The sequence below is a fragment of the Topomyia yanbarensis genome, chromosome 3 (genome assembly GCF_030247195.1).
Source record: "Topomyia yanbarensis strain Yona2022 chromosome 3, ASM3024719v1, whole genome shotgun sequence".
Lineage (NCBI taxonomy): Eukaryota > Metazoa > Arthropoda > Insecta > Diptera > Culicidae > Topomyia > Topomyia yanbarensis.
The window spans coordinates 282,374,046-282,391,037 of NC_080672.1; the positions used below are offsets into that span (position 1 = coordinate 282,374,046).

General features: G+C 36.0%; 1 protein-coding gene across 2 annotated transcripts in view; it reads right to left on the reverse strand.

The window, feature by feature from the left end:
• LOC131689207 (potassium voltage-gated channel protein Shal) overlaps positions 1 to 16,992 on the reverse strand; it is a 642,177-nt gene that overhangs the window by 27,324 nt on the left and 597,861 nt on the right. The gene's annotated exons all lie outside the window — the stretch shown is intronic.

Sequence of the window (16,992 nt, forward strand, 5' to 3'; positions counted from 1 at the left end):
ATAAAATGTGGTCAGTTTATGTTTGCTGAGTGGGTCGGGATGGAAATTAATGATTCTAACCGAGCGTTATTTGTTATTGTTTAATACTTTTGTTAATACCACAAATTATTAGATTCCTGCGCAATTATTGTTATATTACTTTGAATGAGAGCCTAATAAAAAACAAACAAACAAACGGCTAATTGGTGAAAATGCGATCTATTGTAGTTAGGGAAAATAATTGTGCACAAACTAACCCCGCGCGAGTCTAACCAAGTGTTAAATGCGTATTATTGTTTGTAATTACATGTGAAATTAAAACGTAAGTAATAAAAGTTTGTCGGTGTTGTAATGGTAATTTAAAGCAGAACAGAGAAAATCGAGCTGAACTCGCAACTTTATGTAAACCAAAGCTATGTTTGAGTTTTGGAGTTGTCAACGAAATTGAAGTTGATTTTTGGTATACAATCAATGTAACTGGCATAAATCAAAACACCTAAATAGATAAGCCGCTCCACAGGCCCCTTGATGAAATAGAAACTTTATGAAGATTCGGGTTATTTGATATGCTATGATTCAACAATTGCTTGATTAAGATTTTCATTTTCATCATTCCTGTAATGCACAAAAATCGGTGTTTAGAACCAGAGGTGGGAAAATACCGGTTGAGTACCGGTACGGTAAACCAAATTTTCAAAAGTGTTTATGTTTCCTTTACATTGTGTGCGGTTTTATCGCTGGTTGTGTTTATACGAGACACGAAAACCAAACCGAGTTTCGTTTACACAGCACCGCGGTTTGGTTTTGATTTTCGTTTACCGGTGCACGAGTATGGGAAGGAAACACGATAATAACGAAACCAAACTTCGGTTGTGTTGCGGTTGTGTATTCGGGTTGATGTTTATCGGCTGTGCTAGTGCTGCTAGTATTTTTTTTAAGAATTCTAAACAAATTTCTCTATAATATAAGGTATCTTTTCGGTAATTGAAAAAATGTCTTCAGACATATTTCTGTTTAAATAAATTATGTTCGTGGTCATGAATGGCGTTCCTTAACTCAATATTGCGACATTTTCAAAATGATTTATCATCAGGAAATTTTCAATATGGGTATGTTTGGTATGGGAAACTGCCCAAAAATTAAAAGTAAAAGGAAATTTAATAGCCTCCTCTATTTTTATATCTATGATAGCAGATCAAAATTTAAGATGACGGTATATTCAAGATATTCTGTCATCTAGAATCACGCGACATGGACATTTCAAACATAAGAAATGTATCAAAAGATCGCAAATTGATGCCTGCCGTCATTTAAAATCTGAAATGGCGAGCTATATTCAATACTACTGGTATTCAATAACGTTTTAATGGTAAAACATATCATGAAACAAGGGTATTTTGATATCGAAAAGTTGTGTAGAGATTAAAAATTGTTATTCGTCGTCATTTTGCATCCCAATATGGTGTTATTTTCACGACGATTTAGCATTTAAAAGCATGCATATTTAAATAGGCATATATTTCCAAGGAAACGAAACTTGAATTACGTCGTAAATTAGAAATTCAAAATGGCGGCCTACTCATGTTGATTTAACAACTAGCATGGTTACATTATGGACCAATATCCACATTAATGATTGAAGGTCGTTTTACATGTTTTGTTGTAATGAGACAGACAACTTCGTGATTGGACACAATGTGAACAAATTTTTTTATTCAAATTATTGCGCAACATTTTTTAAAAATTTAATTGTTCTGCAGTAGATTTACATACACACATCGACTGGTATCGCCGGAAATATTTATTCCTTAAAGAAACTTAGTTTTTAATGGCGGTCTATAAAATGAAAGTGTTTTTGCTATTCGTTAGTTGGTTGCTGTTCTCAATGAATTAAGTTTTTTTGTAATTGAATAATTGAGTGTTAGTTTTCTCTAAACTCGAATGTTCGCGACCAAACCTTCTAGATGTTTCAAAACTATGTACAGTAACAGCAAAAATAACAGAAACACGTATTACCAGCACTCATTAAATAAGAACCTAATCATGAGTTTCCCCCCACTTGCGTCTGAGTTGCTTACCATATGTAAGTAACACACACGTACACGCAATTGCCTCTGTGCAAGGATAGATGTATCAATACGATGCGCCGTAGCAGTAATAATAAGGATATATGTATACAAAATGCGAGTGTGTGCTCGAGATTATTCGAGAATCGCCTAACCAGCGCAACCAGACGTGGATTAGATCTCATTGATACGACTATTGGCGATATAAATACAGGCTACTTTGAATGCATTGAGTGTTAATGTGAAGTTTCAAGTGATTCATGTCATGTTTAATTGATTTAATTAATTTTATTGATTTCATTAATTTAATTGATTTTATTGTTTTTGTTATTTTATTGACATCGCTGATTTCATTGTTTTCTTTAATTTCAATTTAAACAATTGTTGAACTTTTAACAACTGCTCAGAACCAGCCATTTCGATATTACCCCATTGACTCTCAACAACTAATTGAACTCAATTCAGTTGTCTATTCGGCACTACTGCAGACGAATTTACTGCTTCTTCTTTCAACCGAAGCACCGTGTACAGAAAAAACCAGGCTCGGTTTTCTAAAGCCAAACCGAAACCGCTGCTGAGAATACATCAACACAAGTTGAAATACGTACACACATGTAAACGATGCGGAGTGGCTCGGTTTGGTTTTATAAACTGAGAGTCGGTGGAGGTTTTTCTTTCGTTTACTGTGTGAACGAAATCCAAACCGAATACGATGTGCATCACTCGTTTACACGTGTTGAGATTTTGAGAACAATACCAGTGTATGTACGTACCGGTTGGTTTTCTTACCCACCTCTGTTTAGAACTTGTTAACTAAGATTTTTATCAAAGTCCTTGTATAGGAAGGTCCTAGCATGCGTAAAAACGAAAAATGTCTCTTTGCTCGTGTGACATTTTCTTTGACGTACACGTACTAGAAAAGGGGACATGTCACAAATTCTTTTAAATTTGTCTAATCGTAGGAAAAAAAGGATTCTGAAGAATGTTATAATAACAAGTTAGAGCTCGACAAAAATGAAGCAATGTTGTACAAAAAAGTTTCCTAAAAAGTTATTTATCATATATTATATAAATTTAGTATTCTCTTGTAGGAAACTTTAGTAAAAAAATAGATTTTTTCAAGTTATTTAGAGCGAATTAGTTTTGTTTAAAAAAACTCGCATTACTTCCAAAAAAATCGATATTATCGAAGTTTAAGGGGGGACTATCAAATAAACAGACAAAATCATACTGAAAGTTTTGAGCGCATTTCAAGAAAAAGTTTACATGTTAAAGACATAAATTGTTTTGGAGACTTTATAATGAATATGTAAAAATTTTTCATTAAAATATATTACATTATCTGGAAGATCCGACATGTTTTTTTCAGACGGCGGCCTGGATGGAAAGAGAACGGCTCCATCGATTTTTATAATATCAATATCAAATTAAAAGTAATTGCAAGTGCTTCAATACGAACCTAGAAAAACATTTCATTTTTTACTGTTTTTGGCCAAAAAATCTTTTTTTACTTTTTTTTGGTCAAAAATAGTAATTTTCGTTTCATTCTTTTTTTGGTTCAAATTAAATTTACCTTTGATTTGATATCAATATCATGAAAATCGATCAAACCGTTCACTAGCAATCTGGGACCCGTACTAAAAACAATGTCGACTTTGCGTGGTAATATCTCTTTAATTAACGAACATATTCCAGCCAAAGAATTTTTACATATTTATAATAAAGTCTTCAAAATGATAAAAATAAATTTAAGCCTTTAACATGAAAATTTCAGCCACGCTCCAGTATTCAGTATGATTTTGATAGCGGCAATTCAGCGGCAAGTGAGTACGCACGAATCATTTCGTTGTACCGTTTTAGTTGAAAACAACAAAGATGGTTAACTTTCCAGCCCACAGTGGGGCAGAATGATCCTTAAAACCTCTAGGGTCCTGGGTATGTATCCTAAAGGATTAGTGTCTACAGCAAAGTATCTTAGATAGAAATGAGCATTAATTTATCAATATTGGTTTTGCTATAGATGAGCAGTAACTGGTCTACATCAGTTTTATCTTTTGACAAGGGCGTTCTATCAAAAACTTTTTAAAAGCGAAGCTGTTTGTGTTAATATGTTTAACATATGTGCACAAATAAAACTCGAAAAATGAATTTTAATTCTTTTTCATGAAAAAATCTCTGGAAAGCAAGTTTTATTTCTAAATCTCCGAAAATATACAATAATAAGAAAGTTGCAATGAGTGCTAGATATAATTATGGCATTCAAAGGGTCTTTTCATCACAAATATTGAAAAAATACGTACTAAAAGCTGACTAGTACATAGCTTTGACTTTATCTTATCTACAGACCATTAGATTATGTAAAAATAATGTATTTCTACGATAAATAGTTAGATTACGAATTCCGAAATCATGATCCATGGAGTTTCCTATGCGTAGAACGACCGATTGAGTCAAAGCACATGGCTGCTCCCCATCCCTTTATATCATAATTTGTCATAGCTCTTCCCCCCAATAGCGTGCCAGAATTAAATTAAATAAATGGCCCTTTATAGTTATTATCACACGCATATTGATACTCTGCAACTTCAAATTTTTCACCTGGTTCGAGTGAACGTTTCGATATTGCAATAAGGACGCGAAACAGAAAAATATCGATGATGCGTTACTAAACGATATTAATATCGTTCACAATTCAAACACCCCCGTCTCCAAATAGTACCTACTTATTCTTAGCTCAATCCAAGTTGAAGAGAAAGAAAGGTGGAAATCTCTGGAACTCCTGAGTGTACTAGTTTTATACTTCCAAAACCAACCATTACGGCCGGGCCACTGGAAGTAAACAGAAACTTCCAGACGAGCATCTTTGGCGCACGTTGAAAAGAGAGAAAAGTCCTAGGATTTTCCAGTTCAAACACGTACTTCCATTTCGAAAATACCCATAAAAAACAACTATTACCGAGCCAGAAAAAACCTATGGCAACAGAAAAGCCCACAACGTCATTTGTTTATACTTTTGTTCTTCACATCCTCCCGTTCTATCGGCTTCGTCGAAGAAAAATGACAACAGCACCCACACATAGGAAAAAAAATGTGCCTGTATCCGTCTTGAGCTCATTCTACTAAGCGTATATGTAGGGAAGACTGAGGAGACTTGTTCCCCGGGGAGACTTAATCTCATCATCGTAACTCAAAGACGGATCAGAATACATTAATCGAATATACTATACAGTTGCGTAGCTTTATCTAAACATAAATTTCTTTTATAAATAACAAAGAAATCGGGCATGTGTAACCGAATGTTTACAGTTTAAAAAAAAAAACTCAGAGGAACTGAATAAGATTTATTTTCTAAATTTTCAATCTTTTATACAATTGATAAAATCACCCACTACATGCTATACTTTTGTATACAGAATTATAGGAGTATGTCAGTTATATGAAAACGTTATGTTTGAGTTGATTTTTTGTTCAACTTTATTTTTATTAAGGTTTGCTAAAATAGGTGCTATGGGTCACTTGATCCCTTCAAATTCGTGGAGATTTAATCCCCTTCGCCATGCTTCATACACACCACTGAACGTTACCAAATTCACACCAGAATAATTAGGTTTTACACCAACCGACATAACCCCACAAAATAAGCCGAATGAACTTCGTTTGACAATTATCGGTGGTTTGTTTACATGGAAGTTACGTGAGTTCGAATGTAACATATGAGCACCCGTCGCGCTCGAACTCACGCTACTGACAAAGTAAACAAACCACCAAGAATTGTCAAACATGAACTTCATTCATCATGAGTTCATTCGTGTCGTCATCTTGTAGAACTCAATTGAAGTCATTGTTGCCAGACATTAACAAAAATAATTTGTTGAAAATGAACGCTTCATCGCACAAAAAGTTAACTGTAATTGTTTACTACAGTATACGTAGCAACCATGCATAGCACATTTGACGTTCCTCAACCATAACAACAGTCATCCATAACAACAGACAACATATGTGGTAACAAAATATAACCGTAATATTCTAATTAATACCGCAATCCATTTATAACATTGAATAGGGTAAGGTACCTATTTTTACTCTATTAAGGAGTGTACCACATCATTTCATTATTTATTAATTTAATTATTCCAGCTTTTTTGTGTTGTTATTAACAGCCAATATAATAACAAAAATGTCTTGAGAATGGTAAAATTCTTCTGTTTGAGCACAGAAAAAAACTCTAATCGAGTACCCCAATTATCGCAATACCACTTGCGCAAAGATGGCAGACGCTACTCTAACCAAAGGCTTCAGATGGATAGGGTGATAATAGAAACATGACAAAACTAGACTTTTTACCCTACATGCTCTTTTAAACACGCTTTCAAAGAGGAATCAAGTGTCCCCAAGCTAGGGATCGAGTCTCCACTAATATAAGAATTTTCCATTTTTTTGTTGTTTTCTAGAAATGCTCATAGCGCATTTCCAGTGTAATATATTCATGTAATTTTTTATGATTAGCTGTCATCCCTAGAAACTATATAAAACGACAAAAAATACTTTTTTTTATCATTTCACGGAATTGGATTGAAAAATAAAAAAAAAGGGATCAAGTCTCCTCAGTCTCCTCTATACCTACGTGTACATATGTATGAGTATGCTGCAGGCTAACTAACAAAAATTCGAATAAACCCGCCATTTTTATTTGCAGCTTTAAATTTCGTACCTTTAGGAGGAGACGAATTTTAAAATGGTATCGAAATGCGCTACAAATTCTGAGCTAGTTAGGAAAATCGCTGGTGATCGGGTGTTGTGGATAGGGTTGCCACCTCTGGAGAGGCTTTGACCCAGAGATTTTCACTGACCTGGTGATTGGCGGATTTTGAGTGGAACTAGACAGAAATTGGAATCAAAGCGATTGCTTGGCATTTTAGAGCACTTTAATCGCTTTTTATTACTACGTTAAAGTAAAGCTGTAAATTTTTCGCGTTTGAGAAGGGTTTTGTCGGTTTAATCTGGTGTAATATTTCGATTCCCCGACTAATACAAAAGCCCCAACTACTCTCGCTGTGGAGGATAAGTCGAACGAGCATTGCTCTTCTTCACAACTAACAAGAAAAGGAGAGCAAAGGAGGCAGGGCAGCGGCATAACATGGGAAGCAGTATGTGGTGTCGGTTATTCATCACCAGAGGTCGCCACATATGGGCAAAACTCACCTCCCTAGCCAACGGTTAAGGGTCGCTGCCGGAGTAGCAACAACACCGGAAGAACTCGTTTGATGTTGACCTAGCCAGTTGGATTAGAACAAATTTGCCATCCCTTGGTGATAAGCACCACTAACAGTGAAGTGATTTGGTAAAATTGCCACGAAAAAACTTTTTTACACCATTTTGAGCGACTTAGTGCAATAAATCATTTCAATAGAGTATATAGCGAAATTTGAAGGAAATTTTATTTGTTTTTCATTTTCATTGCTTTGTGAAAAAAATCAGCAATATTTGGTGAACCCATCTTCGCCACCTTGAAACGAAGGGCTAGTCGGGCAAAATAAATCTGAACCAGAGTAAAGGGCGAACACGAAATTATTGCGACACATTCAACAGGGCATAACTATTTACCATTGGGTAAAAATCAATCCAATTTTGCACACTTTCTCATTGATGTGTATTGTTTACATGCTGTCAAACTCGAAGTCGTGTTTTTCGATTCAACGAAAATGAAGGTGAACCAACGCGAGTCGAAAGAACAAATTCTTTCCAAACACCTGGAATTTCCTGACCTGTCGCACCGGCAGTTGGGAAAAATGTTGAACATTCACCATTCAACAGTCTCCAGAGTGTTGAAGCAGTTCCAGGAGCGGTTGACGTTGGGCCACGGCAAAGGAGCTGGAAGAAAACCGGGACCGGAGAACAAAAAGACGGAAGGAAAGGTGAAGCGGATGATTAAAGCAAATCCCAACGTCTCAAGCCGTGATTTGGCTAAAAAGATCGGCATGTCGCAGAGCTACGTCCAGAATGCAAAGAAGAGAGCTGGACTACATACATACAAGGTACAGATCTTCTCAAACCGCGATGAGCGGCAACAATCGACGGCTAAAACTCGGGCACGGAAGCTCTACGAGAAGATGCTGACAAAATATGGCTGCTGTGTGATGGACGACGAACCGTATATAAAAGCCGATTTTAAGCAAATTCCGGGGTTGGAGTTTTTCAACGGCAAGAGCAAGTTCTATGTGGACGACAAATTTAAGAAGAAGAAAATGGCGAAGTTCGCCTCCAAATATCTCATTTGGTAGGCCATCTGCTCTTGCGGACTGAGGAGTGAGCCTTTCGTGACAAAGGGCACAGTAAATGGCGAGATCTACAAATCTGAGTGCCTCGAGAAGCGCCTTTTGCCGTTCTTGCAGCAGCACGACGAAGCTCCGCTATTTTGGCCAGGTTTGGCATCACGCCACTATTCTAAAAGTGTCCTAGAGTGGTATGAGGCCAATTCTGTCCATTTTGTTCCAAAGGACATGAATCCGCCAAACTGTCCGGAGCTGCGCCCCGTGGAGCAGTACTGGGCAATGATGAAACGGGAACTTCGGAAGAGCAAGAAGACAGTCAAAGACGAGAAGGGCATGTTAAGAAAATGGAAAAAAAACTGAGAAACTGGTACCGGATGACACTGTAAAGACTTTGATGGAGGGCATCAAGCGAAAATGCGTTCAATTTTACACTCAAGGATCCATCGATTAACTTTTCTTTTGATTTTTGAAGTAAATATATGTATAAAACTACCCTAAAATTTTGGTTTGATTTTAAACAATATAAGAAAATTGGCATGACATTTTCCGTGTCGCAATAATTTCGTGTTCGGCTTTTACAAGTTAACTGTTGTTGTTGTTGTTGTTTATTCGTGGCTTTAAGCCAATAATAGTTAACTTAGACTTTTTAAATATTTTGTAAAAAATCAATAGTTTAAAAAAAAGTGAAATTATACTTCTACCCACTAAAATTAATGTAAAACCCGGAGATCGCTCCCAAAAACCGGAGTCTCCGGGTCAAATCCGGAAGGGTGGCAACCCTAGTTGTGGATCCAGCCAATTCCGGAAGATGGCAATTGCACCAGCTGTTTCAGGTTCATCTTTCCGTTCCGTGTTGGGTATGTGGAAGCTACCCCATAGAAAATTTGACAGTTCATAAATTTCCACGTCGACCGACGAAATCGGGTGCTTGGACAAATTAATTAACCGACTAAGTTGGGTTTAGTCGGTGAACAATTTTCGTCACCATATTAATCGCCAGATCTGTGTGAATCTGGTTCCAGTTTTAAACTACCAACTAGTCGAACGATTTAATTGGTTGAAGTAGACCGATTTCAACAGATTTCGTCGGACATATTAAACCCCCATAAGAGTCGGCGTAACAATCGACCGATTAATTGGTGGAATAGTCGGCTAATTGTGTCGACGCAAGCCGGTTTAGTTGGTGGGAAAATTGGGAGGATTTTCTATGGGGTGCTTATCTTATATGAAACGATGCGCTTTTTTCCATATTATCGACATTTTACGACAGTATACGTGAAGCAAAAGCTTTATGACGACACATAGGTAGATGTCCGGATTATTGAGTTCTACGCAAATGATTTCACTCACACTACTTGGGGGTCCCCCCAGAAGTAATACCGAGAGGTAGTTCCTGGGAGGAATGATGGCGGAGCCCAATGGAGATTAGTCGGTATTAATGGCTGGTCACCATTCGAGTCCGACACGCCCCCAGTGCACTCCGTGCGGTAGATTGGACCCTACCAATAGCACGTGTACTGGGCTAGGACATAAAGGTCTTCTCCATTGTAAAAAAAAAACAGCTGTCATATGTAAACCTGTCCGTCAATTTAAAGGTTTGTAATCGCTTGCCTAAAGTATTTATAATGGTGTTTAAATGCTCTGTGTCATTGTGAAACTTATTCCGGAGACTTCAATACTGGTTGGGTTCGATCCACCATGCAAATAATCTGACCGAAAAGATTTTTTTTCGATTTGTTTTCCTCCAGCTATCAGAAATTATGACAGGTGGAGGAAAACAAATCGTTCAACACACTAATACAGTTACAGATTATCGAGTACTCTATAAAATAACCAAAGACGATGTTTTAAATATAAAGGCACGCGGAGAGAAATACCGTGAATTTGGCTGCACGGTTTAGCAAATTATTTTATCCGCTAGTTTTGGCAACCAGGAGTTTTGTGCAAACAGTGAATGACTTGTAGTTTTAATGAATATTTGATGAATTCCTTTTTTGAAATATTTCGCAAAATACTCCATTATGAAACTCGGAAACGCATTGGCTGTGTACATGTTTTTCGTTGCACTAGAGAAGATATATCGAGAATGCAGTTAATGAGTACAGTCGTGATTCGCTGGTTGGGCCACACCTCTGTCCAACTAACGAATTTGATTCGTTAGTTGGACCGATTGACATATGTCAAAAACTCTCCAAAGGAGGCGTTAGTAGTGTAATTACATCTATTCGCATGTCTAATAATTGTCAGAGCGATTGTCAAAGTAAATTTGACATAAGATTTTGACATTCAGATGCTTTTTAGTTGGACAATGGTCCAACTAGCAGAGGTCCAACTAAAAAGCGGTCCAGTTAAAAAATGTCTAACCAGCGAATCACGACTGCAATAGAAATATTGCCTTTATTGTCGGCTACTTTACTGATGCCATTCAAAATTAATATGTTTGACGAATGCCAATCGATAAGTTTATTATGTTCAAGCTTTGCATCTACCAGCTATATAAAGTTAGGGATTAGACAGTTGATCAATGGTTTTGTAATTTTTGAAGCGTTTAAATTTACTCGTATTTTATTTGTATCATTAAAGTTATTTAGTATGCATGTATAAAAAGTTTACACTCTTCGTATGTAAACAAGATAGCATGCATTTCTTTCTATTCCAATATCAGTACTCCCCACGCGTTCCTTAATCCGCCATATTTATTTACATTACTCGTTTGGAACTTTTGGCTTCAATCTTCGATCATTTCTATAAGCATCATCTCTGAAAATAACCTCTTCCTAGTACAACACAATGAGATTCTGAATATGGGTTGATTTATGATGCAATTCCAGCCCGAATACAACAATTTATACTGAATGAATCGGTTTTCGAATCGGTTGTTACAATTGCACTGAAATTCTGAGAGAGAACGTTCTGCCTGCGATGAATTAGGTTGTGCGCTGCGGCGAACAAAATTCCAACAAGTGAAGGTTCAAAACTATGTCTCCGATTGCGCAGAAGTTGGGTATCTTTCGTCTTAGGGCAATCTATGCTAACATGCATCCAAGCACCGACATGCCTAACATGCATTATGATGTTTTATGCCCAACAATGAATGCAATCTGAGTTGATCCACAAAAGCTGTTCGTATTTTATTGATGCGATATCTGACCGATAGTGGCTAACACGCTATAATACAAATTTATTTCAAGTGCAAAAAGGAATTATGACTGTTCTTTGGTTACAATAGATTGGCATATTGAAGCAGCAGAGGTATCTTATTCAAAGGACTTATAGTTATAATTCCTTCTTGTACTTGAAAGGGATTTCAGGCATTGCATTTATCGCTCATATGAGTAAATGTGCCCGGATAGTTTGCTACTGCGACAATAAAAACTCACATTTTCACACGAAAAGTTATTGGCACTCACACAACTTCTCCGGATAAATACAACGTGTTATTTCTCCGGATAAATAAAACAGCCGGAGAATGAGTGAATGAGTCTATCACGGTATCCTTTTTGCGTTCCCTGCTTTGCTGTCGTTATTCCAAAACACGATAAAACAAGTCTATCATACTTCTTTGCCGCTTTTCTTTGTAATTAAGTGTATTTTTTGAAGTTTTTATTGATTTCCACGAAATTAAAATTTTATCACCTTCTCCGGTGAGAAGGAAAAAGTCAAATAAATTTTATCCGGAAAATCATTCTCACGCTATTTGTGGAGACGGAGAATTTTGCGACTCATCTTATCTCGGAAAAGTTGGACATCGGATAAGCTACGTCTCGCGTGAGTGAGAGAGAATTACAATCCCTGGTATTTATACTTGAAATGTGTGTTAGCCCCTGTGCCACCATCGGTCAGGCATCTAAATTAAGTATTGATTTAAGCTGTTACTTATTGGTATGCTATAGGAAATTCAAATGGTTGCTTAAGTATCAAAATAAACAATTTTTGTGTATAGAGATTGAACATTTCAAGGAAACTCGAAGCTGCTTTTCACATTGGATTAGGTATTGCTCTGAATGAAAGTCGCTTTCCTATTTCATCTGTTCTACCTCCGATATCAGTTATTGAATGAGTTTCTAATTCTATCGTATGAATAGAGTTAATATCTTTGATTGGAAGACATGAATTCCACCCATTCGGTCCACATGCTCTCACGAGTAAAAACATTTCAAAGCGCACGAATAAATGATATGAGTTTGCTACCAATCCGATGTTTTAGATGAGTTGAATGAAACCCGATTCATTTGCGATCAAACTAGAAGAAGCCTATGGTTAGGATTAAAAACTAGATCTACCTACAACAGAAGCTCGTAACGAAGGCAGCTAGCTTCTAGTTCAAAAGCATATGTATGACTTCCATCAAGCTTAAATAAATTGCTTCTCTAAAGCTATCCATCTAAATTACAAGCTATGATGCATGGACGTCTTTCCATAAAGTTAAATAGACCTTCCGGTCGTTTCTTTTTCATCTGCGCCAACACTTCATTTCCGTTGAGTTACTAGCAGTATTGAGTTGAAAGGTTGATTGATTCTCTTTCAGGGTGATTTTCGACTGGACCATTTTCCAGGTCAAGTTTTAAACGTGCCACGTTGAGCTTTTATGTTCACAGCGAACATATCCCCTCGCGTTCAAGTTCGTTGATAAATAATGCAAAAAGGGAATATAAATTGCAGAACACGTACATTACGATGATACATCATTCATGAAAATGAGTATACCTATAAAAGGGGTGAACAATATTTATGTATGCATTAATTACAAATGTACATTCAGTAGATGAAGGATCAGATGACCGAGAGGGGCCAAAAGGGTACGTAGAAATGTTTGTCATATCGGAGTAGGAAGTACAGCGGGATTTGAAAACAACCATTGCATATGGCAAAATTAACAGTTTCTTGTGTTGGAGCATTGCCTGAGTATTTTTGTACATCTTCTCTGGGAATGTTTTCTTCGCCCATGCCGTCGCAGTCACGGTTGTTGCTTTACTTTTTACAGTCCGTTCTTATTCAGTGATTAACACAGAGCTCTAAGATTTGTCGGTCAGGCCACAAGACCCTGATGAAAATCAAAATCGCATCATCTTCAGATATCTATCCGGTAATTACGGGAGTTAATGAGAAAGTGTAGTATGCAGTCTGTTTGTAGGGCTGACCTGGGAACAGAGTTATAAAAAATCGCATTTGCGGCTCATTCAATTCAATATCGTGCATTTATATTCATTGGATCGTTTTAGTTGACTACTTTCGGCAAATTTAAGACTACAACTAAGACGTTTCTCATAGTCTTAAATTAGCTAAAAATAGCCAACAAAACCCATAAGTAGCTTGCGGAAATTAAAACGTAGTAACACTATATTTCCAGGTATAAGAGTTAAAATGTTTTCTATTTGCAGTCAATTAAATAAAAACATTGTTATTGTTCCCGCGGTCGCAGTTTTCAATTGTGTGAAGTATTCTAGTAATTCTTAAAAAAAATTAAACTTTTGAGAAGAATTTTTCTCACCGGGACTCGAAGTTAACTGCAATACAGTTTTGAATACATAACTGTAACTGCGAATGAGTATTTCGCATTGAAACCTCTCAGATGGCTAATTCGTTTTATTGCTTCTCAGAATAAAAAATTTTACAATTTTTTTAGCGATGCATTTTTATCTCTCCATAAGTAAATCAGTTCATCGAGGGACGAATCTTGCAATACCTGATATCAACGATGTATTACTTCACTGCGGGTAAAACACATGCTGCTGTTTCGTTTCAGTAGTTGGGTAGTTTTCTGAGTTGTAAATAAGTTGAAAAATGATAAATAGAGAACCAAATTCCTGAATATTCACTCAACTGTTTCAAACTGAATGGCTAGTTCACAAAAAGGTGCATTTGCAAAAACATTTTGATGATATATATATATATATATATATATATTGTCTTCGAATTAATAATTTTCGTACAGACTGAAATACTTAAACCTATTTTCAATTTGAACATTTCTCTACTTAAATTAAAGTCAAAATGATGAAAAACGCTATTGAAGAGCTGACAGCAAACATCTACCGGGTTATTCTGGCCGTACTGCGTGAAATGAGTAGAGCGTTGAAAGAAGTCCATTCTCCGCAGAGACCTACCACTCTAGAATGCTGCGTACCAGACTGATGTACAGTGTCTTCAGGCAGCAAACGTCGTTGAAATCTTGTGTGTTTCGTTTGAAGAGTCCTAGTACTGCATAGGCTTTAGCAGTTACTGCATTGAAGTGTTCGATGAATTTTTCTAAGGTTATTTTGAGTCGCAGTGAATGTAAACAATGACCTTTTTTTTAAAGAGCCTTTTCGATTTTTTTTCAAATAGCTCCAAACTATTTTGATTATAAATTTAATTAATTATTTAATGTGTTAGTACATTGATCCGTTTGACGAAAAATGGACAACTAAATGTATTGCAGCTCCCCCATTTCCAACTGTTCCATTTTTGCACATATAACTTCTTAAAATTGAGTTACCAGTATAATTTCACAAAACAAAAAAAAAACAGCAGATATCAATAGCTCTATAGAGCTATAGTCAAACATGAACCAAGCATGCCGCATGCATGTATACAGTGAAGACCCGTTTTTATCAGTCCCTTGGTGAATTTTAGGCTGATAAAACGAAGACAAAATCGAGACATATATTTTTCATTTTTTTTTAATAAACCGAAGCTCTTAAAATATTCTTCTATAGCCCCTAGATATAGTCTCATAACCCTTTCTGATTATTAAGCTTAAATTTTCCTTGAAGAAGTCTGACAGTGCAGAATCTAAATTTTTTTTTGTGTATATCGGATCTCTAAGATAAGAAAAATATGCTCCAGAAAGGATTTACTCGAATACATGGTTCGTCTGCTAGAGCCCATCAAACTTCCAACTATCAACTTTCATATGAGGCTGACGAAATCGGGTCAAAAAGCTGATAAAATCGGTGGTAGATAAAATCGGGGGTAGATAAAATCGGGGGCTGATAAAATCGGGTCTTCACTGTGCTTGCGAATAACACTGTTGACGCATGTCTTATATCTGACCTCACAACTAGCGATATTTGGACTGTCACAGTCAATATGGCTGTTTATAACATAAACAGAAAATATGTCTATTGTCCGGCATATTTGCGCCTACTGTTCGGTATCCACACCATCTGACGATTTCGAAAGGGTTGTATCATACTGTGGCTCAGACTCAGTGATGCAAACGCTCAACACATATTTTGGGGTAGCTCGGATAACAATTTGAGAGGCGCTTAATTTATAAAATTCTTAAGCAATACAAATCTGCAAAAAATCGTCCTGTACTTGCACGATCTGGCAGGGAAGAGGTGTTAGATGTAACTCTCTGCTCTGACGGTATTGCGCAAGAGTTGGCATACTGGATCGTATCCAATGAACACAAACCGTCGTTTTCTGATTATAAGCACATCGTCTTTAATCATTTAAACGTTCCGCTATACAGGGTGTTTGGTTGATGGTTAAGTACCTCTCGAGAGATGATTGACGGTCATATTTGGATAAAAAAAAATCGTTCTACACATACCTTCAAATCTCAACCGTTACTAAGTTATTGAATTTTTTGTGTTAAAAACATAGTTGTCTTAAAAGAGCTCTAACTCAAAAAATATACTTTGTATTTCAAATCTATTGGATCCATTTGATAGGTGAGAAAATTTCCCATTGAAAAATGTCCTCATATGTTTCAGCTAATGAGATTAAGTAACCTTTTCACAGTAATTTATTTAAAATTTAACAATTTTGATCGATTATTCGTTCATTTCGCGAAAATCTTAATAGTTAACATCACCATTTTAATAATTCAAATTTTTAGTCTTGAAAAGTTGCATAATTTGTTCTTTGACATGATACACTTATCTTTTCTTGTTTTCGTGTGTTTGGGTTATTGAACTCGGATATTTTGATCTCATATTCACTTATACTAGCTCTTATTGAAAAAGTATGGCACTTATTGTACATTTTCTTATTTTTATTCGAAAGCCAGGAAATTTTTTCATAGAAAAAAGTATAAATACCTTTCAGGTAAGTGAATTTAGTATTCTTTTAGAAGTAAATTAGTTTAAAGTTAGTGTTATTATTAGCATTTTCGTTATTTTCTTAAAATCTTAAATAAGAAACAGCACCATTATAATCATGGAATTAATGTATCTCAGCAAGTTCTACAATTCTTTCTTTAGCTCCATGGCTGATAAAAGCGATAGGGATAAAGTTTCGAAGCAAAATCATTTTTATCACCTCGTTTCATATGCAAAAACAACGATTTCGAATCCACTACATTTGTGATGAGGTCATGCTGTCTTAACTATTAAATTGCAGCGAAATGAAAAGCGATAGGGATAAAGTGTCAATTAACAAGTTATAGAGAATATTAAAGGGCACCAAATGAAAGATAGTGATGATAAATTTAGTTGATTAATAATTAGAATAATTACAAAACTCTCCATAAAACGCTAATTTTGAGTTATTTTACTAGTAAAAAGTCATTTAGTACACTTAACTAAAAGATATCTGTACACACATCGAAAGGAAATTTTCTCAACTTTCCAATGAAGCCCTGGTAATAACGATATAAAGCATATTTTTTAGATTAAAGTCTTTGAAGCACATGCAGGTCGATTACAGGAAAAAAAAGAAGTGAAATTACAAGGAAACGAGAA